We start from the raw sequence: 18,965 nt of genomic DNA, 5'->3' as shown, positions 1-18,965 counted from the left end.
CCACCCTCCTAACTTAATCACCCCCTAGAGCCCCCACATATTTATACTATTACATTGGTGATTAAGTTTTAACATATACATTTTTGGGGACACAGTCAGACCATAGCATTCCACCACCATCCCCCGATACCCCGCACCCAACAAACTTTGCAGATAGATCACTGCTCTACTGATGGATGTTGCGAATATCTCTGCTTTGGCCTCTAGAGGGGACACTGCTTTTATTGGAGTTACTTTAAAGTATAGACCAGGTCTTCCAACTGTTGCTGCTGCAAAAAAAGACAATTCCTAAAGACCGTACACCTAAATCAGACTTCAGAATCCCTTGGCGTATGAATTCCTTACCTCGCTCCCCTGCTGTTCATCACATGACAGTAACTAGTCTACCTTATCCCCATTTTCCACCAATTACTAAAAATCTCCAGAACTTTCTGCACTTTAGAATTCAGACCCAGCAAAATTCCCCTGATCCAGAAAGAGCTGTTGCTACCTCTAAGAAAAATGGTTAATGCCTGCCTTACATCTGTGTAATCAAATGGGCTTTGCAAATCATTCTCTCCTAGAACAAAGAGATTCTCTGCCCTAAAGGCAAACCTCAGAAGCAGAAAAGACTTATATCTTTTAAAATGGCATTTTTTTCTCTCAGAAATTGGTTGGCTCAGTCTTTGTTGGACACTCCATTATGCAGAGAATTTTACATATTGCCATGGCAATTGCCCAGAAATTCAAAATCTTCACAACTGTTAGCCAGTTGTTTTTATATTTGTAAGTGGAGTGAAGTTGGGAACACCAATTTCCCTAAAATTTGGGTAATGAAGAAAGCACATGTGTTCCTGTAAGCCAGTAAGCACTAATCTTCAACCCCTTACATTCCTGAAACTTTCTGATAAGTTTTCATTTGATTTTAGTTTTTACTCATCTCCTATTTCATATACATAGCCTCTCCATCGTGTACCCTCAGTAAGGTGTACAGCATGTTGGCCAAAGGCCAGAGGCACATTGTTCCTATTCTATTGTCTCTTCCTCCAAAATTCTGGAGCCTAAAAATAAGTCTGGAAAGTGGCTTTTTAGTGCTGCTGGCTAGTCTAAGTTCTGTCTGCCTTAGGCCTGGAAGTCCATCAGCAGGCCAGTAATCTTGCTCAGCTGTGTATATTGATCAGATTACCAAAATGACAGCTGAATTGCCAAGTCGTTTCTGTCAACCTTGTTCCTTACTCAGGGCATACCACCTGGAAGGGGTCCAAATTGTCTTTCCTAACATTTATTGTGAAGGACAGCTGTCTCTGTAACTTCCAAGATCCCCTCTCACCAGCTGAGCTGGGATCCTGGGCCAAACTCCCACATGCACTTATACCAGCTAGTGTCAATTTGCTGACAGCTGACATTTCTTATTGCCAATCATTTACGATAGCATGGCCTATTTGGTTAAGAAATAATAGGACTTAGGAAAGGAGGAGAAATAAGACAGAGTGAGAGAGGAAAAAAATGTGATTCTAAAATTACAAAAAAAGCAGTAATTAAAATGACTGAACACATAAGGGCCAGGCTTTTGGATTATATTTGCAGTATGTCTGTTTTGTTCATGTATTTATCTCTCTCCCACTCTGTCTCTCTCCGTCTCTCTCTGTCTCTTTCTCTCTGTCTCTCTCTCTCTCTCTCTCACACACACACACACACACACAAACACAGCAAACATAAATAAAAAGTCTAGTCATAACACAAGGCCACTAAACCCACCTTTATGGTTCACAAAGCAAATTCAATTTTACCACAACATTCTTCCTTGCTTACCTGGCATTCATCATGATTCTCATTAGGCCTGTAGCCTTTTATGAGATTTACTAATATCGATGAGGACTAGATTGGTAGATGACAGTTTATAAGTTCTTCCTTCCACCTTTCCTCCCTCCCCCTCTCCCTTCCTTCCTTCCCTCCTTCCTCCCTCCCTTCCTTCCCTCCTTCCTTCCTCCCTTCCTTCCTCTGTCCCTTTCTTCTTTTAAAAAACTGTCATTGAATACCTATAATTCATATTGTACTACTAAGTTTTGTGAAGGATTCCAAAAAGCATAGATGAAGATATCTTTGCCCTTAAGAATGTTGTACCTTGGAAAATGAAATAAAAGCACAGGAAATGTTAAACATTAAATGTCAAATGTTAATAACAACAACAACAATAATACAGTATATGCCACAAGTTAGGGTAAGGACAATAAAATTCCAAAAGGACAATACAGAGTAGATGCTATGTGCTCAGAGCAGGGAAAGAGTGTGAGCTCAGGAGATGTTTTGCAGAAGTGATAGGACTATGATAGAGTTTTTATGAAAATGTATGTTTGGGATAAATGGAATTAAGGTAAAGGAGAAATATGTAAAAGGTAATAGGTAAAAGAAGAGTGTCTGTAAGCTTCTTCCTGTTGGAGAACATCTATCTGCTACCTCTTCAGAGCTGAGATTAAATATGCCTTTTGCCACTGAATGTTCAACAGAGGGCCTGGGACCACATGGTATCTGCCGAACAAATGCTGAATGCAAAGATAAGATTCCAAACAAAGCCACAAGAGCATACACACTTACTTCATGTGTGTGTTTATGTGTGTGTGTGTGTGTGCATGTGTATCTGTATACTTTAATATGGAAGATTTAGGGAGCAAAGTGATTTGTTTTCTGCCTTGCTTTGACTACATCTATAATGGCTACTGAAGAGAGAGCTGTAAGCCACTGTCAGGGAAGAGAAATACTTTAGGGGAAGATGAGCGATAAGGACAGGGAGGTTTATTGCTCACAACTTACACAATTATAGACCCCAAACAAGAAGCCACCTTATGGCCCCAAGCTTTCTAATTGTTTTTTCAAGTAAAGTGGAATGAATAAGTTCCTAACATTCCCTTTTTAAGAGCTGTTCTTGAATTGGGAATATTTCTTTTATTACAATCAAGGGAATATATATCAGGATAAGGTAAGTCATCCAATTCTAGCCCAATACCACAGCCAGTAGTAGTCTATGAGGGAAAGTAGTCCCAAACCCACACCTGTCCAAGTTCCCAACTTGGAAAAAAAATTTTAAGAAACAGTCTGTCAAACTGTTCTACTTTACCTAAGATTATGGTAGCTACATAGGAAATAAAACAATGATATTCTCTACCCCTGAGACTTTTTTTTCCTTGTGGTGAGCTTGGTTCAATTTAGATGGAAGAATTGTCTTTTATCTTTCCTGCTTGTAAATACTAATATGTAATCTGATTGGTTCAGCTGTCAATACTTTTACATTTCTTCCTGACAGCATAGTTGCGCATAGGCACCAAAGTTTGAGATCTTATTGCTAATTTGCCAGATTTATTGGGTTATTTTTTTATTACACTCTTCAGAGGTAAAAGTAGAAAAAAAATCCAATTTCTGATGCAGCTTTAATCTAGTGAATACTGCTGGAAACTAATAGAAAAGCAGCCATAAATTCAACATGCACAAAGAGTGCTGGATGGGTGATGGAGATAGAAAGGAGATTTGTTCATGTCAGATTTAGAAAGCAGGCATCTGTATTTCTCAATGATAAGGGATACAATGTAACAGGCAGCTACAGAAGTGCACAAATGGCAGGGGATTTTATGACTAATCCATTTATTTTCTTGAGTCTACAACAATTATTACATGAGCTTGATGTTATGCTCTTTAATTATGAAGCTTCAGGTCCCAGGGTGCCCAAGGAGTGTGTACCTACTACTCGTAAGACTCAGGTCAACAGGTTGCTATTGTCTTCTCAACCCACAACCTTGGGCAGCTCTCTTCAGTAATCCTGGCTATGAGGTGACTGTGAGGGGAAAAGGCAAGTCATCCTGCTCAGTGCCCTCAGAACATGCTTTTTTTCTTTCAGTATCTACAGTGCCTAGAACTGTGCCTGGACAAAGAAGACCTGAAGTACACATTTGTTGAACTGAGTCTCTTTTAATGTCTAGTAAGGCTGGTGCTATAACTTTATCCTTATGCAGTCAGCAAATATTCGAATATACACTGAGAGAATCCCCAGAAAAAATGAGTACTATAATGGTTAAGAGTACTATCATGGTTTGGACTATGATTGGTCAACTTGACTGGGTCTTCACCCAGATACCCAGATAGTTGGTAAAACATTATTTCTGAGTGTGTCTGTGAGGGTGTTTCTGGAATAGATTAGTCTTCAAATCAGTAGACTGAGTAAATAAGATCCAACTTCACTCCCCAGTGTGGGCAGGCATCATCTAATCTATTGATGCCCGAATTAGAACAAAAAGGTGGAGAAAGGGTGAATTTTATCTATCTTTCCTTAACCTGGAACATCCATCTTCTGGTACCCTCAGACATCCAGAGACACTTGTGGCCCCTCCTGGTTCTTGGTCCTTTGGCCTCAGACTGTGAGTTAGAGCATCAGCTTCCCTGGTTCAGAACTTTGGAGTCAGGCTGAATTATAACACTGGCTTTTCTGGTTCTCCAGCTTGCAGATGGTATGTTGTGGGAGTTCCTTGCCTCCATAATTGTGTGAGTCAATTCCCATAATAAATATATATATGTATTATATTATATATAAATATAAATATATATATAAATATTTTATATAAATATATTTATTATATAATACATTATATATGTTAAATATATAATATATAAATATATATTATATTATATTATATTATATTACATATATACATTTAGTTCTCTATTTCTCTGTTTGGCTCTGTTTCCCTGGAGAACCCTGACTACTGTAAGTACCATTTAATGCCCCATTTTCTCTAACTGGGCTGGAAGAAGTAGAAAAACAGAGACATTCTCTCTTTGTCTTCTCTATCAGAGCTCTACATGAGTCCTGGTGAATTGCAGAATCCTCAAAAACTCTATTGCTTTTATAGAGTGTTTTTTAAATGGCCTTTTCCAGTCCTGATCCTTAATCTACTCACTGAAACCATGACTCTGGCCATGTCTAAAAGTCCTAAATCTACACCAAAGAAGCCAAGTTTCTAATATTCACGTCCAGAACACCAAGATGTAAATGGTAGGGTGAGAATATGCCATTCTGAGGCAGTTCCTAGAATGGTTTCTGCTGTTGTACCCCTGTGCCTTAGCACAAGCTCTGTTTAGAACTGCAGACTCTGCTGGTTACTGCCTATTAGTTCTACAACACTCAGCCCAGGCTCATGTCTTCTGGGAACCTTTCAGTGCACTCCACTCCGGGATAGGAACCATTCCTTTGTACTCCTATAAATTTCCATGTGTTCAGAAACTTTATTACTTGCTTCTCTGATTAAGCTGTTGACTTTAGTTATTCTTACACACAAATATATACACAGAATTATAAACACCTTTAAAGCCAGGTCATGCATTTTATTCATCTCTATTGTCTCTTTAATGACCACAAAGTTTGGCAGATCCTGGGGATGCAATACATATTTTTGAATAAAAAAGTGAAGCTGTTCCAAAGATACTAGGATTAGGCAAATGAAAATATGGTAGAAGGAGATAAAGAGTGGAAAGGCTGCTTTGCGTACTTTTTGGATTGATCTAATTTGTAAAATCATTAAAGTCCTAGGTTAAGGATGGTGGGCCTGGGCTCTCTAGTCACTGGGATGATGCCTTCTCTTCTTCCAAAAACTGTTCCATTCCTGTGAGAAGAATGGAACAGTTCTGGTCACTTTCCTGAGCATAGAGACAAACACTACCCCAGATTATCCTGTACACAAGAGGCTTAAGGACCAGGATATGCAAGGCCAGACTCACAATAAAGGGAAGGACAGCATCCTGTAGCCCCCTGTCCCACTTTACCATCTTGAGTGCATAGTCCAATGGACTGGACAGTCCACTGGATCTGTCCAGATGGGCTGACTACCACTAATGGGAAAAATAGTGAATTTCATAGAACAAAACAACTTTACAACCCTGAGGGAAAAGATAATACTGTTCCCACAAGCATATTAATACTTATTGAGCCTCTCTTGTTCAGAACCTGTTTCTATAGGTTATGTGAGGTTGCATAGACATGCAATGGTAAAAGATATATGACCCAGTTCCTTCTCTCCTGGGGCCCTGAGCTTACAATATGGCCAATGACAGGGAACAGTACAAAGCCACATATGTTGACATATTTATTAAAAGGTGAATAAAATCAAGTGTCATAAATGTATGTTCAGTAAATTACCATGAGTAGATCTGATGAAAAAAGTTAGTAATGACTGAAGTTATCAGGAGCTGAGAGGTGAGGTTTTTATACTCTTCAGGTTCCAAGGACATTGCAGCCCTTCAGGCTTTGTTTGATTCGTACCAGTAGTCTTTCTCATATATGCCTCCAATCTTGTCTCCAAAGTTATCAAATATCTAGCCTCTGGCTCATAGCTGCTGTCTCTACCCCACTGCCTGCCATGTTTTGAGTGTGATTTCAAGGTCTGCGTGGGCAACTTTCCCCAAACCTTGTACACTTTGTTTCTTGATCTACTTAATTTTAGTGATGTTCATATCTACTCATCTTCAGAAATTCTTACTTAGATCTATCTAGGTTCCGATGTCCCTGTAACTTTTCCTACTCTGAGATTTTAAATCCAAGCTCTACGATCACTTAGGGAGTGAGAGGGGTATGGCTAGACAAGAGGGCAAAGGCAGAACACTGGGGTACCACAGCATTCAGACCTTGAGTAGAGGAGAAGGAGTCAGCAAAGGTCAGTGCGACGGAAGAAAACCAGGAGGGCATGGCATCACAGCAGAACAAAGCAAGTTTTTTTGATACACTGTGGGGTCAATTGTGTCAATGCTATTGAGAGATTGATTAAGATAATGAGAGAAAAATGGCTGTTGGGTTTATTAATATGTTTGAGGTCAAAAGACAAAGTTACAACAAATTTAAAGATTCAAATTGGCTTTTATTTTTTATTCTAGAATAAGGCAAAACTTCATTCTTGAAAATAGAATGAGTTTTCCGATGAGCTGACCAGAGGAGGTTGGTTTTACAGACCAAAAAGAGCAGAGAAAAGCAGAAATAGGGAACAAATAGCTGATTGGTCATTTCAAAGTTACTTTTCTTATAAAGGTTGAAGCCAAGACTTCCTTATGACACCCACTAAAATTGGCCTGTTTAGGGATATGGTTATTATTTCTCTCTCTCCTGATTTCTTGGAAGGTCAGTTAAACAGTTTGGTTTCAGCTTGGTGGCATGGAACTTCAGCATGAATGATTCCATTTTGGTTTGGTCTGTCGGGAGCTCAGTACAAACCAGTGGCCTCCTATAAATTTTATTTAACATTGGTAATCTTGTAAAGTGCAACTTAAAGCTTTCAGAATGATATCCTGAATCAAGCAAACCTCTAAGTAAATACTCCTAGGAAGGTGCTACTGACTGGAGGCAGAGGGAACAGCAGGAAATGAACCAGCTTGTACACAATGGAGAGTATGATTTTTGACAAATTGAAATGACTAATCAATTAAGGAACAGACCTGGGAGATTCTACTGAATCTTTAGACAATACTCTAAAAATGTTGGAGGGAAATTAAGTGTCAGGCCTCTGAGCCCAAGCCTGCACATCCAGATGGCCTGAAGCAAGTGAAGAATCACAAAAGAAGTGAAAATGGCCGGTTCCTGGCTTAACTGATGACATTACCTTGTGAAATTCCTTCTCCTGGCTCAGAAGCTCCCCAACTGAGCATCTTGTGACCCCTGCCCCTGCCTGCCAAAGAACAACCCCCTTTGACTGCAATTTTCTACTACCTACCCAAATCCTATAAAACAGCCCCACCCCTATCTCCCTTTGCTGACTCTCTTTTCAGACTCAGCCCGCCTGCACCCAGGTTAAATAAACAGCCTTGTTGCTCACACGAAGCCTGTTTGGTGGTCTCTTCACTTGGACACGCGTGACATTAAGTAGCCTAAGAAGGTCAGGAGGACTAAAACAAGCATCAGTTGGGTAGAGACAGGTAGATAGTAGAACCAAACTGGAGTTCAAATAAGGACTAAAGCTGAAACTAAATATTTCCTGAACATATGCTGGTCATTGCTCATTACATAAAGAGGAGCTGAAATTTGGATTTGATAAACAACTTCAGGGAGAGAAAGGGATATATAGAAAGGAAGAAAAAGACTTGAGGCTACAGAGGAATTCAATGGTTAATACTACACTCTGAAAGGGTTTTGTCACATGGAAGAACAAATACATGGAATGTATATAATCTCCTTAGCTGACCACAACCCTGTGTTCAGACTTTCAGTGTTATGTAGAGAGATTAAAGCATTCTGCCTAAAAAGACCAGGAGAGTCACAATGTCTTCTGAATTGTAATTAGACCCACAAGTACAGTGTTGCTTTGGGCCAACTATTTAAGTCTCTGAGCTTCAATACATTTATATGTAAATTGAGGAGCAATGTACTCAGTAAGTCATAGGAAGCCAGTTACTTTCTCATCTTTTCACTGACCTGCCTAAAGGAAGATAATTATCAAACTGGCCAAACCCAGAACAAACTGTTCCAATGAGGCATATATACATTGCAATGGAGCTGTGGGCCCAGCAGAAGGGAGCTTGAAATAGCAATATCCAGAAAAGAGGTGCTGCTGAGACTCCATCTTTAGCCTCATGCATTATGCCTTTGTTTTAAAAGAGGCAAAAATCTAAGGAAGGAACTGGAACAATTTGCTCTGGGCTGGTGACAAATCCTGTGGGCTGGTTCATGGCAAAAGGAGTTGCTATGTCGTTGTCAGTTCCCTCCTCTCTCTTTTCTGATGTGTCAAGACAATTCAAAGACTTTTTTTTTAACTTATGTGATCCTGTATTAAACATGAATTGGAAACATACTGTGTGGTGGGAATAGAAAAATAAACTTGGATGTCATGGTCTCTGCCCTTGAGGAACTCCCAGTCCAGTGAGGAGGATAAATATACATAACAGAGTTAAAATAACTGTAGGTGCTGTAACACCTGTATAGTACACAATGTGGGTATATCTCCAAACTCCAGTTCACCTGGCCTGTATGGACAGTATAGATAATTGACCCTTGGGAGTTCTGTTTGTTAATTCTGCCCACATCTATGTCTTCATTAGACTCTTTAATTTAACATTGTGAGTTTGCCATCTGTAATTCTGGAAGAACTTTCAGAGTGCTATAAGTAGCAAACATTTTAAAGTACCTACTTTAAGTCATGAGTAATCCACAAGGCAAGTTTATTAGTGCCATTTCACAAATAAGTAAACAGGTTCTGAGACTTCATGTATTTGAACTGAGAGGTCCAATAAATTATCTGATTCAGTATATTTCAGAATCATTTTGAAGGTTTTTTTAAAGTTAAGAGTGCTAGTCTTTCCCCCCTGATTCATTAGGTCTGGGTTAAGGCCTTAGAATTTGCATTTCTAACGAGTTTACAGATGATGCTAACTCTAGTGGTCTAGGGACCACACTTTGGGAACCACGGCTCTAGTATTGAAAGTGTCTTTACAAAAATTATAACAATGAGAAAAGTATGACAGTAAAAGAGATATAACATAACAAACTCTATCTTGCCTTTACCTCCAAATTGTCCTGGGTCATTCCTGAACATGGGCCAAGCTGACTTTAGAAGAAACTTAGTTTATAGTTTAAATAGTAGCCCTTTCCAAAACTAAACTACCTTTGTAAAACTAGTGAAATACCACCAGGTTAGGAGAATGAGAGGGGTCTCAATTCTGTAAGTGTAGCTAAACAATTACCAGCCATGATTCTGGAGGTCACAAGATTTGCAACTTCCCCAGTTACTCCGTAAATAACATCATTATTGTAGAGCCTAAGATTGACGTTTTAAGATGTCTTTTCAGACTTTTGCATTTCTGACTGTGACTCCACTCAGAACAACATCTCCTCTGTAGCCCCTACCCAAAGGTGGACTCTGTGCATGAAGACCATTTTCCACACCTCTGTGATTTCATCCCCAACCAGTCAGCAGCACCCATTCCCTAGCCTCCTGCCTATCAAGCTATCCTTGAAAAATCCTAGCCTCTTAATTTTTGGGGAGGCTCATTTGCATAATAATAAAACTCCACTTTCAGGTTTCACCAGTTCTATGTGTATAAAACTCTTCCTCTATTGCAAATCCCTCGCCTTGATAAATCAGGTCTATCTGGGCAGTGGGCAAGAAGAACCCATTGGGTCTTTACAATATTTGTTAGTATCTGGCAGAACAGGTTTTTGGGACCAAGTCTGTCTGCCTGTGATAACTATGTCCTTTCTACTACACCATACTTTCTCTTCTTGCATAAGCATTGTTCTTAATGTTTCTTTTATGGAAGCTTAGCTTAACAACAAGAAGTTACATGGAATTAATTTTAGCAAATAGTGACACTCTACTGCCTTTTCAAAGGAATTGCCATACATTCCAGGACGCCTAGGATAGTTCTGTTTTTTGTCTATTAATCTCGCATATGCATATTAGTTTTCCGTTTTCCTCCAATAAGTGTTCAAGGTTGGATAATACATTATAGGGCTATTCTGCTTTTAGAGATTCACAGCTCAACAACTCACATTCACATTTTAAAAACTCCAGAAAGTACTTGAAAAGGTTTTTGAACTTCATTTAACCCAGTGTTCTCAAATTTATATAAGCATGGGACTCCTTTATTCTATGCAGGTAACACCTTTCAATACTTTGGTGAATGCTGACCTACATTCATTTTTTTTGTATTATCTTTTTAAGTATGTGTACCACTAGAAAGTGGACTCCTAAGCATTATATCTGACACTCTATATCCTTCTATGGCACCTTGTTGGGTGCATGCCAGGCTTCCAGTCAATGTTTGTTAATTAAAATTGATTTAGGCAAAAATAAATCCCATATTTTTTTAGTAGAAATGTTATGAGACAGGGAAAAATTTCAGTGTTTACTCACACTCCACAGAGATGTGATCTGTGAACAGGGCATTGCATCTGGTGGAAAGCAAACCTAAGGCGCCCTATCATCTTTCAACTCAGCTCTAATCTTCTGAGGTGAAATAGACAAATAACAGCTTCCTCACACCAATAGGCTTATGATTATGAAACGCGTCATCCTGGAAACGTCCTCTTTTAGTAAACCAGTGAGAGAGGAAGGAGTCTCAGCCTTGGACATATCCATATCCATGCTGGTTCCTGGGTGACTTTCTCAAGTATCACCTTGCTGTTTACTGATAGGTGGAGACAAAGGGCAAAGAATGCTATAGACATCACACACTTGGGGTTAAAATGGACTTTGTTCACTGACATTATTCATTAAAATAGGCTAATAAATCTAAAATCTCATATAGAGCTTGCTAGGTGTCCAGTACTCTGAAGAATTGTTATACATACATGCATACACACACACACACACACACACACACACACACACCCCTCAGCCTTATCCTATTTATAAAAGTGGATTTGTAAAAAGTTTCATAGGTTGTACAATTACTGTACACATGAGCCAGTTATATTTGCAAAGAGAGAAATCTTTCTTGGTCCCAAGTCTACTTCTTAATATCCAATAGACAATTCTCAAATGGCTGTCCAAATGCCAAGGCATAATTCTACAACCAGACCCAAATCCACATTCTCTTTAAAGATGAATTTATTCACTTTTCTTTCGTTAACTTTCTTAACCTCATGAATCAACTTACACACCCTCTCTAGGATGACTTCCTTCAACCTCTGTCTGGGCTGATAACCCTTCCGTATGGATGGAGGGAATCCTGAGCTAAGCTCTAATGTATCACTTATGTTATATTGAAATTGTCTGTTTATGACGTCTGTCTCCAGTGAGTTCCAGACAGGGATGATGTATTGCTCATTTATGCACCTAGTGTGACCAGGGTCTAACACAGTACCTGACACATAATTTTTGCTCATTGAATATGTGTCGAATCCAACTGAGCTTTCTACAGGGGGTCTCATCTGTCATTGAACTCGTAGAACACATTGGTGATATTTCAACAGGGGTGAAATGCCCCCTCAAGAAGGTGAATAGTAATACTTAGAAGGTGATGATAATGTAGAAATTAAAGTGGTTGTATCTTCCAAAGGGCCACAGTACATAAACAGATGTACAGTATATTTTGGAATTACAAGTTCATGGCAGAGTGTGATTTTTTATTAAAATGGTTGAAAAGGCTGTTTGCCTGGTGATCGTTGATAAAAGGTTGAGAAACACTGCTTCTGAATAGTGTTTCTAGAAAAATGGCCAAGAGGACATCCCTCCAAAACCAGCTTGAGAGTTTGCTAAAATGTGGATTACAGGCTCCACTGCAGATGTTCTGCCTCACTCACTTGGTAGGTGACAGAGACTAGCACACAGTAGGTGCTCAATAAGTGTCTGCTAAATAATTGTTTGCTCTTCTAATTTCCCATTTCCAGGACAATGACAGGACACCTTTCTTGTAAAGATTCATTCTTGTCAACTAAGGTTTGCATCTTGCTGACTTATATTCATTGCATTCATTACTCAAGGAAAAGAAAATAGTCCTAGTTGATCTATTGACAATGGAAGAGCATCCACAACGTGGGAAAAATCATGCTTACTCAAATTTGGCTGGGTTAAAATGTTAAGCTGGGATAAACACCACATTCTCAGGCCGCACTGTTAACTTCAGAATGTGTGTAGGAAAGAAGTCTAAAATTCCTTTCTTTTTATCCTCAGCCAGAAGTCACTACTACTAGAAGTTCCTACTTGCCCCATTATCACATGGCTTAACTGCTCCAAAGGGCCTCAGCTGAGCCAGGGAAATCAGCTTTTTAAAGGCAATACAAACTTGTGTGAATCACAAAGAGACACACTGAGAGTCTCTTCAGAGGGTGTCAGAAGATTATGGATTGCTTCTTTTCTATATCTAGTTGTTAATATTCCTTCCAAGGCTAGCAGTGCCTTCTTGCTTTACTCCCTTGGGTGAGCTCTTTCATCTACCTCTTCTTCCATTCTAGTTTTTCCTTCTGCTATATACCTTGATCTGTTTACTTCCTTCATTCCCATTCAGTGTGTCTGCTTTCCTTTGGGCAATTATCCTGAATTATTTAACAGTTGTTCCATTTATTTTCTGCTCATTTCATTCCCTTGTTTTCTTTCTTTGTTGGTTTGTCTGGGTTTCCTTCTGCCCACATATGCAATGCATCCAGCATTTCTCCTCTTTCTAAACCATAAACCATGGTGGATTGTATTTGAACACCAGAAAGGAGAGATGCAGCCCTATGTGGGTGGTTAGAGGAGGAGCATGCATCAGTGACTTGCTTTTAGGAGATAAATGATTTGATCGTTTTTCGGGGAGCACAGTAGGCAGCCTATAATTAGTAATGAAGATACATCTTTCCATCGATTTGCTAGACTGCACAGAACTTGGGTTCACTGTGTCTGCAGTTTTCAAATTTTTTCACTGAGCATTTCTCCTGGCAACTCTGGGTCAAAGTAAAAAGAAAGTAATTTTGTTGTTAAGAAAAATTCTATTCTAACTTTTTGAAGTTTTTACATTTGTCAACAGCTGGAAAAGTAGTTTTCAAAAGGAGAAAGTCACATATCTACAACTATCTTATCTTTGACAAACCTGACAAAAACAAGAAATGGGGAAAGGATTCCCTATTTAATAAAGCGTGCTGGGAAAACTGGCTAGCCATATGTAGAAAGCTGAAACTGGATCCCTTCCTTACACCTTACACAAACATTAATTCAAGATGGATTAAAGACTTAAATGTTAGATCTAAAACCATAAAAATCCTAGAAGAAAACCTAGGCAATACCATTCAGGACATAGGCATGGGCAAGGACTTCATGTCTAAAACACCAAAAGCAATGGCAACAAAAGCCAAAATTGACAAATGGGATCTAATTAAACTAAAGAGCTTCTGCACAGCAAAAGAAACTACCATCAGAGTGAACAGGCAACCTACAGAATGGGAGAAAATTTTTGCAACCTACTCATCTGACAAAGGGTTAATATTCAGAATCTACAATGAACTCAAACAAATTTACAAGAAAAAAACAAACAACCCCATCAAAAAGTGGGCAAAGGATATGAACAGACACTTCTCAAAAGAAGACATTTATGCAGCCAAAAGACACATGAAAAAATGCTCATCGTCACTGGCCATCAGAGAAATGCAAATCAAAACCACAATGAGATACCATCTCACATCAGTTAGAATGGCAATCATTAAAAAGTCAGGAAACAACAGGTGCTGGAGAGGATGTGGAGAAATAGGAACACTTTTATACTGTTGGTGGGACTGTAAACTAGTTCAACCCTTGTGGAAGTCAGTGTGGCGATTCCTCAGGGATCTAGAACTAGAAATACCATTTGACCCAGCCATCCCATTACTGGGTATATACCCAAAGGATTATAAAACATGCTGCTATAAAGACACATGCACAAGTATGTTTATTGCAGCACTATTCACAATAGCAAAGACTTGGAACCAAGCCAAATGTCCAACAACGATAGACTGGATTAAGAAAATGTGGCACATATACACCATGGAATACTATGCAGCCATAAAAAACGATGAGTTCATGTCCTTTGTAGGGACATGGATGAAGCTGGAAACCATCATTCTCAGCAAACTATCGCAAGGACAAAAAACCAAACACTGCATGTTCTCACTCAGGTGGGAACTGAACAATGAGAACACATGGACACAGGAAGGGGAACATCACACACTGGGGCCTGTTGTGGGGTGGGGGGAGGGATAGCATTAGGAGATATACCTAATGTTAAATGATGAGTTAATGGGTGCAGCACACCAACATGGCACATGTATACATATGTAACAAACCTGCACGTTGTGCACATGTACCCTAAAACTTAAGGTATAATAATAATAAAAAAAAGAAAATGATAAAAAGAAAACAGTAAAAATAAGGCAAGAATAAGAAAAGCCATATCGGATTGACAATTATATAAATTGGTTATATTTCCCCATTAAAAGACAGAGATGCTGAGCAGGAAAAAAGAAAAAAATCCAGCTACCTGCTATTTTGTAAGAGATGTAAAGAAAAAAAAGAGAAAAAAAGTACAAGAAAATACTAAACTTATGAACAAATCATTAGTATTAATTATTAATGGACAGAATCATTCAGTGGGACAAAAGAAATATTTCATATTGGTGAAAGATATGATCCACCAAAATTATAAAACAATGTAGCTTCATAATACATAAAGGAAAAATGGATAGAAAGCAGAGGATTTGACAAATCTACAGTGGTAACATATTTTAATGCTCTTTTCTTGGATCAGAGAGAGAAAAATTAGTAAAACTAAACTATAAAAGATTTGAATAACCCAGTTGTAAGCTTGACCATAGGTAGTTTGCATTCTTTTCAAATACATGTGGGATATTTATAAAAATTTAACATGCATTAAGCCTCAAAGAGAAATCTCATTTTCTAACCGCAATATAATAGGAACAGAAATTAACAAAAAAAGATAGTCAAAAATAAAAACAAAGAAACAGTAAAATTGAAAGTTAAAAAATTAAAAAAAAAAAAAAAAGGAGAAAGTCCTTTTTCCACGTGGCTCCTCACAAATACACATACCCTCATACACATTTGGGAAACTCCTGACATTAGATAAGTTAAGCCTTTGGTAATCTCTTCCTAAATGCTGTCTTTCCCTCCAGGAGCCTAGCCATGGAAGGCACCCAATGTATTTTCTAGGCTTCTCTCTCTAAATTGGAAGAAAAGAATATTATAGGGTAAAAATGGCTCAGTATGGAATGAGAGCCTCCTACCAAGGAAGACTGCAATTAAGAGGCACAAAAAGGGAGCCTAATCCACTATAAGCATTTCAATTTTCTGGCAATCCAGTTTGGGAGAGACTTTAGAGGTAGTGACAGTTACATTGATATTCCCTAAATCCTTGCTGTTATTTTCTCCTACTTTAGCAGTAAACTGAGGAGGAACCAGCCACGGGCATTTTGATGTCATTTGCCAGATGCTACTGCTTAGACTGCTCTTTGGCCTAACTTTGTGATAGGGATGCTACCCAATTGGGTACTTGTGAGTGCTTCATCCAAATTGACATTCCGTCTGTGGCCATTTACATCCTATTTAATCAAGTATGAAGCGTATTCATTCAACCAATATGTTCTCAGTTCCTATATGCAAAGCAAAAGGAGTCTTACTGAGTGATACAAATAAAAACAAAATCTAGTCTTGTGTCTCTGCATTCATGACTGAGTCTCTGTCCTCTAGTAGGAGAGAGAATGTATTCAGGTATTCACTAAATTGTTGTCTCTTTAGAACACCAGAGGCACATGGTGGTGTTATAGAGTATTTGCTGTGGGGAATGAGTTCCAGGGTGAAACAAATGGGGGAAACACGAAACTACACTTGGAAAATCACTGGGAAGTTAAAAAAAAAAAAAAGTTTATTCACTGCAAAGTCTTGCAGTAAAGTCTTTGATTTGCTAATGACATAGGAGCTAATTCTTTCAGAGTTTTTCCAGATTTTATCTTGGGAAAGGCTGCCTAGTCCAATGTGGATAGTGGTTAAGTACTACAAGAGACATATTACAACTTTGGTTTGAGTCAATAGAGGATTATTTTGATGCCTGGAAAATCAACAATTCTAGAGAGAAGATTGTATTTAAGTGGAACTCTTAAAAGATGGGTAGAATTTAGAATTGGGATTTGTGAGGGCACAACATGTAGGACACCTGAAGATAAAATTAAAGAGGTAGGAAACTTGACACATACGTGAAAGATTAGGTGAGGTGGACAAAAGAATAGCTTGTGGAAAAGTCAATGGTGGTGGATGAAGGCTGGAAAGATAAATTAAAATTCTGGAAGATTTGACTCAGATGAAGAAGACTTTTTTTTTTTTTTTTCGGTATTTGTTTTACAGTAAAAATGATAAGCACTTCCTTTCTAGTCTAAAAAGTCCTCCAAGAACAATGACCAGCACAGAGTTTAAAAGAGTAGGCGGTAAGAAGAGACTTAGTAGTTTGTGTCCTTGAACAAGCTGTGTCATATTGTACTGATCCTCTATTTTCCATCTGAAAAACATGTGGAGGATCATAATGACTCCTTGGGGTATTGTGGTCACTAAATGAATGTTCCATGTAATATGTTTAGTACAGCATCTGATCTATATGTGTGTATGTGCATGTATGTGTGTATATTCTCCCTATATATATATATAAAACCTAGCGAATATTAGTTGCTTGAGTTAATACTTCCTGTGAAGAGAAGAAAAGTATAAACAATGACTATAGGTAATTTTTTTAAAAATGTAAAACACTGGTCAATTCCACCTGCTTTGATCAGCATCTGTTAATTCTTTCATTTGTAAAGATTTCCTGTGACCCAGATTTACACCTATACTTACAAATTTTAAATATGGAAATCTGGACTCGTCATGTCTAATTTTCTGTCTTTGGAAATTTTACATTTGGTAATATCTGCTCTGTCTTTACTGGGTTTGTGGTACAACCATCTCTCTTATATGTCCTATAACAATCATCTCTCTTATATGTCCTATAACACATACACACACACACACACACACACACACACACACCCCACAAACTTATTATGAATCTTACTGACATAAAGGATGTGTGGCACATGATTTACAAATCATAGTAAAATAACCAATATTCTTTATGGTAAATTCCGTAAAGCCAATTGATTAGTATAAAATGTTTTTGTTGAAGTCGTAGACAACCTATGATTGTATTTGATGAATAAGTATATTTCCAACCTAAATATTGGCTGAAATTTCTCTTTACATCAAAGAGAAAGATGAAAGTAAAACAACGAAAATGCACATAAAATTTGTTTCTCAATGACATAAGAAACTTTTTTGTTGAGTCAGATAAAGTTTTTTAATATTGAAATATTTCTTCAACTTTTTGTGCCATTAACAATGTGAAAACTAGAGAATGACACACATAAGTTAAATGTGCATTATTACTGTTTTCTCCATCACTTAAAAAAAATCTAGACAATCAACAAAACAATAAGCTAAACCCTGATTTTAGGGTTTGCTAGTTACTGTAATATAGATACTCCCACCACGGCCAATTTGAATAGAAGTAAAATGTAGTGAGTTAATAAGGAAGTGATGGGTTTTAAGAATCTGTTTTAAATTTAATTTAGTTGTAAATTTACAGAATTTAATTTGAAATAGTGATTGTGTTTAACAACTGACTTTCATAATTCCTGAAAATTTAATAGTCAGATATTAAGGGTAATCAGATATCGACACTGAGGAGTTTTTGCTAAAACTGAACTTTATAAGGAAGTGCACAGATGGGCTTGGGAGAAGGTTCTGGAGTCTGACTAGTTTGGCTGACAAAGGAACCTTTGTCACATTGAATTAGCTTGAGTTGGCATTTATGTTTATGGTACTGGGAAAATGTTCTCATGATTGAGACTTTGGAATAGCCCTCTCTCCTGCTCTTCCCTCAGCAATTTCTTGCATTGTGAAAGAAAAATTTTCTGCTTTGATTTTCCAGCACAGACCTGCCTCCACTAGTGCTATTTTAATTTGGTTCTGCAACACCCCTCAATCCTGCCTGCTCTAATCTCATCACAGCATGTTCCAATAACACTTCTTGGCTCATGTTTTTGCTACTTGGCATCAGCACCTCTAAAATGAATGCAGTATTTCACAGAGAGGCACATGATCAAGCACTAGGTAAAACATCACAACTATGGTCACTGTTTTGGGGGTATTCCGGCTTTAAGTTTCTGAAACAAATTTCATGCATGGAGATTTAGCCATTTCACTTGCATTATAATTTCACTTAATGATTAACTTGTACTTCCAATTTATGTCATCAAAATGTGTCCTTTCCGGAAAATGTCAATGATAACCTGCATCATTTATTCTTAGGACCTTCTCAAAAATGCTACATGTAAATGAGGAACATCTGAGTTTGAGGGCATCATTTCTCCAATTTGATGCTTTTTATAAAGCTGCATCACTCTCTTTGTAATGCACAAGTGACTGAGGCCAAATGGAGGAATTTTTCAAAGCCTCTCTGAAAGCAAAGAAATA

The sequence above is a fragment of the Pan troglodytes genome, chromosome 12 (assembly GCF_028858775.2).
Source record: "Pan troglodytes isolate AG18354 chromosome 12, NHGRI_mPanTro3-v2.0_pri, whole genome shotgun sequence".
Lineage (NCBI taxonomy): Eukaryota > Metazoa > Chordata > Mammalia > Primates > Hominidae > Pan > Pan troglodytes.
Note: the sequence above shows the minus strand (reverse complement) of the source record.